The following is a 6,000-nucleotide window of genomic DNA, read 5'->3' on the forward strand; positions in this document are numbered from 1 at the left end:
AATAAATAAAAACAAACAAACAAAAAAAAAAAACCACACACACACAAACACCAAACAAACATACACACAAACAAACAAAACAAAACAAAAAAATTTAAAAAAAAAAGCCAAACCCACACAATTAGTCACACACACAGCTTACTATCCTGATTTTGGAAAAGGAAAAAATAATTATCCTCACTATAAAAGAAACTGCCAGAAACTCCAAGAAGCAGCCCTGTAACCACTTCCAGAGGTGAGACTGCATGATCAGCCTCAGTCTCTTGCACTATTAGATGGCCAAAGTGGACATCTCAGCATTTAGTTATGGCATCAGTGAGTTAAACCTGCTAGGAAAATTACACAAAACAGTGCCCATTTCACACACACTGTTGGATCTCTGATCCATACTGTCTTCTTGTTCATCTCTGACAAAAACCTAGCTAAGACACCTAGGAACCATATTTCAGTTGTAAAGAAAATATGTAGCAGACCAACATGAATGACTTCTTGAAGGTGCTAGTTCTAATTGCTGCACATAATGTTTACAGCAGCATCTTATTTTGATGACAAAAGTCACATCCCACCATAAAACTCTGATGCTGCCTGTAGCCTCGGTAGATGAGAGTGCGCCATGTGCAAGTTCAAACACCTCCATCAATCTTTGCACTTGGAGAAGTGAAATGGTTAAAGCTACTGCTAAATTTCTGCATGTGAAGTGATAGATTTATTTAGACATAAAAATTATTTTTTATCACTAGACTACACGAGGAAGAATCTGCAATATTTTCCATTCCTTTCTGGTATGACAATAAAGCATTTTGTCTTTGTGAAAAACCCTATATACTTATTTCCTTAAGCAAAACCTAAAAAACAAGCAAAAAAAAAACCAAACAAAAAACCTCACAAATTAAATGTATTCATGAAAGCAGATTCTGTATACTAGAATCAGATGCTAGCTTAATTATTTCACAGCATCTCATTTTATTCGAGTAAATAGTCTGCAAACATCATTATATGGAGTTATATGAACAAAAAAGTGAACCACAGCAAACTGGCTTTCAAGAACACAACTTTCAAGAACATACTTAGAAGCACTCTTGCACGTGTAAGAAATCTTAACTCCTCTTAAAAAAAGTTATTGTTGAGTACTCCAGGCCTTCAGGACATTAAAACTGTCTTTCTTTTACATGCTGACTGGAAACCTTGCAGCAGCTGAAGCAATAAATATTGACAGCTACCTGGCAAACGGCAGAGATACCAGTGCTCATAGTCTCCAATTTCACCTGCATCAGCAAGACAGAGCCTAGAAGGGGCAGTGTAACTAAGGTCTAATATGTTCATCTGTATAACTGCTGCTTTTGCCTGTATTAAAAGCATATTTTCTTCTCAACAAGACTGCTAAACCTTTGAACATACCTGCTTTTGTATAGGACTCTGAAAACTTCAATTATCTACTAAATCTCATTTCAACATATAGATATATAGTAACAAAGGTCTAACTCTGGCTACAAATTGTACTGCAAGAATCTTCCAGAATCCAGTTTCACCCTTTCATAACCTCTCATAGCTCAGAGCTCCTTCTCCCCTAACTGATGCTTTGCAAGTTCTGCATATGAGGCCACACATTGCTTAACAAAACTGAACAGTCAACTTACAGCAAACACAGAAAAAGCTGTATGCCAAACTACAAGATACTCCTGATAGCACATAAGAATTAGTAAAGTGGATTTTAGTTAAGAGATTGTATTGTTGATTAGTTCTACTTTTTTCTCAGTTCTCATCGCATATCCTCTACTTTGAGGCAGAATTACAAAAGCTGTAAGGAAATGCATTCAGACTTGCTTAAAGGAAAGAAAATTAATACCAAAATAAAACACAAAGACTACAAAATTCTTCCTATCTTCCCACTGGAAATAGGGTATCTTTCCAGTAATTCACTCTGCAGTTCAAACAGACTGCAGATTGGTAGCTGCTCTTTAGCAGATTTCATCCTGCTGCCAAGCTAACAGATTTTCAAACAGAGACTTGAAACAAAGACTTCTTAGGATAAACCTAGCTGACTACTGAGTCAGACCTAGTTCTCTAAACTTCAGTTTATGATTTCTTATGAAACTAATAGATTTTTGTCCCTGCAGACACACCTATGATTATGGTCTATGTTTAGATTTGTAATGGTTTACCAACATATAGTGTCATCATTTTCTCCAGCACACAGCTTCACTAGGGGAAGGGGTGGGGACATCCTCCACACTATAAACATTCACCTGCTTTCAAAAGGAAGATATGAATCGAAACAAGCTTACCCTGTACTTCTAGCAAACACTACTCTTAACATGTTACGTCAACCAATACTTCTGGAGATTCTTCCTTCTAGCAGCTTTTTCCTTCCTCTTTGTCTACCACTGAATATATTTAATTTTGATGGTAATATCTGATTAACAACATTAAAAAGCCTTCACAGATGGCAGGCACTCCCCTTTATGCATCACAAAAAAAAAAGCAAACCCTTTAGTATTTTGAATCAGTACCACATAAAATCTTCAGGCTACCACAAATGCACAGTTCAGTAATAGACAAGCACGAGCCAGGTCTACTGCATAGGTATACAGCATCTAGAAAGCACCAATGCACTGAGCTTTGCTTTAGACAGAGCAAACTAAGACTTCTGCTCTTCTGTTTTAATGCTGCCAAGTGAGTCCGTTTGCATTATTCGCAAGATGTCAGTTTGGGCACAGAAAGGAAGAAATACTTAATCTATATAGTGAATCCTCAGACTCAAAAATCTCATTTTACTCAAACGGGTGTCCTTGCTTAACTCTTTAAGTAGGTGGAACTGAAGCCAAAATGTTCCTGAACAGGATGGTAATATTCCCTATAATCTTCCCATATAGAGGAGAGATCGCTCTCAAGTCTATCTGTTCTTTTTTGGAATGAGTCCAAGTTGACTTCAGTGAAGATGCTTACCCCATGCAACTGGAAGAAAGGCATTAAAGAGAAAAGGAAGTGCCCAAAAGCAAAGGGAAAAGAAGTGTGGAGGACGACAGCAGAAAGGGTTAAAAATAAGTTTATTTGTAGTGAGTTTTATCCGTGGCAGTTTATCCAATTTGATGCCATGAAGCATAGAAAAAAGACACAGACATGTCTTTTTAAATTTAATAGATTCAAACAGAAATTAAAAAGAAACTGGTTCTCATTCACTTTTAAAGATTTCACCTTAAGGGAAGGTCCTTCAAGGGTGCACATGGTCTTCTTTGGCCTTCTGAAAGAAAAATCAATGAAGCACAAGACTTGGTTCTTGTAACAAAAATCTATTTAGAAGAGCCATGAGGAAAAGCAAGCTAAAGCATGAAACAAAATAATCAATATTTGTCAATAGCACTGACAAATTCACAAACAAGTCACAGCTTATGCTAGATAACTGAGTTCTCACTGGTGGTTCTGCAGTATCTCAAATCCAGGCTGCTGTGGAAAAACGAAAGGGGAACTCTAAAAGGGACCTTGTTGTTTCCATATGCTATTAATTCAGGAGCTTGGGCAAGAGGATTATTGATATTTTGAAACACTTAAAAAGACCAACTACAGCTTGCAACACAATTATATTCTGCAGAGCTAGGAAGCAGTATTTCTGCTAAGATATGTAACTCTGAGCACAAGATATTGTTATGCTTTACGGAATAATTCCTGTTCTCTATTTTGGTTAAGACAATTTAATGCTGCTTTACTATGTATGTCCTTAAAGTACTCAAAAGAAAATCCACTGGGCTTCCTTTTAATTTTTCTGCAAATACAGCATGTATCAAAACTAAATATCTTCAGTCTTTGAAGAAGCTTCCTAGCCCATACTGACAGTGCATCTAGAGAAATACCATCAGAAAACAAAATCCAAAGCCCCATTTTCTGAAAGAAAGTGCCTACATACTCTTCTCAACAGGAACAGGTGGAAAAAGTTCACAGCTGGAAGATGGACAATTTAAATCACAGGTGCAGGAGGTGGAACCCTTCATTCCTCTGCTTTTAGCCAAGCTTCACTGGCATAACACATAACCACTGGCACTGAAGAACCACGTACTCCAAAAGCTTTCAGAACCCACTTGAATCTTCAAGCTTAAGTCAGAAATCATGCAAGTCTGAGACAAAGTAAATGCCCCAGCAATGGATCCATAGAAATATGTTGTCCCGTACTCAGTATTGAAGCTGCACTCTGGTGCTTAGATCCAGCCTAGGACAATTTTATTCATTTGGGCCCACAGCTGCAGCACAAGAAGAACCCAGCTATTGAATGCTAGATAGGATCATGCAACAAACAGGAGACTGAGCAAGCCATCTCACTCTTTCTGCCCAGCACAAGACATCAAAAACCCTTAAGCAGTAAACCAACATCATACTTTCAGCAACAAATTAGAAGAGAAAATGGTATTGAACTTTATTAGGATTTTGCATAAGAGAGATTATATTCCATTAAAGAGATTATCCAATTTGTAATGTTGTCTTCACGGAAGACTTATGTATGCCAATCTTCCCTGCACACCATCTCCCAAATGGTGACCTGTTAAACCTGCAGAAGGCCCGTAGCTGACACAGTAGCTTTTAAGCACAGATGACACCAAGAAAATCTGACAATATCACAGCATTGCCAAAATTTACATTTGTAGCTTCTCTTAAAGATTAAGTACCTGAGATTCAGATTATTTTCAGATTTCATTTTTAAATTAATCTTTAGTCATCATAGCAGCAGAAAACTGAATTATAACAGCCTAAAAATCAAACAAAATACTCAAAAAATTATGGAGGATTAAAGAAATTCAACTACTTTTGAATTCTTAGTCCTCTCTTACACTGATATGCAGACACAATGCTGCAGCATTCCAAATTCTGCAGTTGGTTACATCTTAGTTACAAACTGAGGCTCTTCAAATAGTTTGATAACATTTTATTTAATTAACAGAACTATGAAAACATTCAGAGGAATTATAACTTTTGAGAGTTTCAGTGTTTTATTCGCTTGCATAAGATCACATGGTTACAAGACACATGCATGCTAAATATATTACATGCTATCATGGCAGCAGGTCAGTTCTGTACAAGCTGCTTGTATTAAATTTCTCCTGTAAGTGACATTAGAGTTTAGCTCTGCTACAGCAAATATAGGAAGAGGCCTCACATTCCAAACAACCATCTGAAGGGAAAAACTATGCCAACAGAGTACTAAGCATGCCAGTGCTACTTTAACCCATTTACTATTTTAAAACAATCATGTAAGCCTTGCATTTATGTTATCTATACTATGAATTTTTAAGATTCAAAACTCCAAAGCTAATTGGCTTGTCTTACTCTTTTGCTATGAAAACTTAAGGAAAAGGTCACAAAGATTAGAGTCTATAATGTGTGACATGTAAGACTGATGAAATTCAAAACAGTACGTGTTACTGACTGGGTTGGATATTCAACTGCATTTGAAATATTTTACTGGTTTATTAAACCAACTGGGTACACAGTAACTACTAAAACACATTTTAAGTAAGTATCATTGCATACTGTTCTAACAATTTCATAGCAGATGTTCTCTATAAAAGATACTGACATAAAAAAACCCACACATTGTCTCTACATATATTAACATATATAGAAATACATACACTGGAATATAAAAAGTACAAACAAATCTGAGTTGTCAAAATTAATGGAGCACACACTAGAAATATTTTATCAATCTCTGTCACAGTGCTTTCCTATGTCATACTACAAGAGAGGATACCACTACAGAGAATGCCAGGCTAAGGGGGAAAGGAAGGCAATCTCTTCTAAAAGCTGCCTGTTGGCCAACACAGGGGGACATTTCAGATAACATGTTTCACAGCTTCAGACTGCTGCCTTGGAGAATGCTAAAATAAAAGGGGAATAGACTTGGTCACAGAGGTCAAGAGCGATTAGAAAAGCTCCTGTATTCTGCTGGAAGAATGAATACACATTAATCCTCTTCTTTTCATAAGCACAGAGGAAAGCCTAACACCAATTCAA

This window comes from Tyto alba, unplaced genomic scaffold (assembly GCF_018691265.1).
Source record: "Tyto alba isolate M040663 unplaced genomic scaffold, T.alba_DEE_v4.0 Super-Scaffold_41, whole genome shotgun sequence".
In the NCBI taxonomy this organism is placed as follows: domain Eukaryota; kingdom Metazoa; phylum Chordata; class Aves; order Strigiformes; family Tytonidae; genus Tyto; species Tyto alba.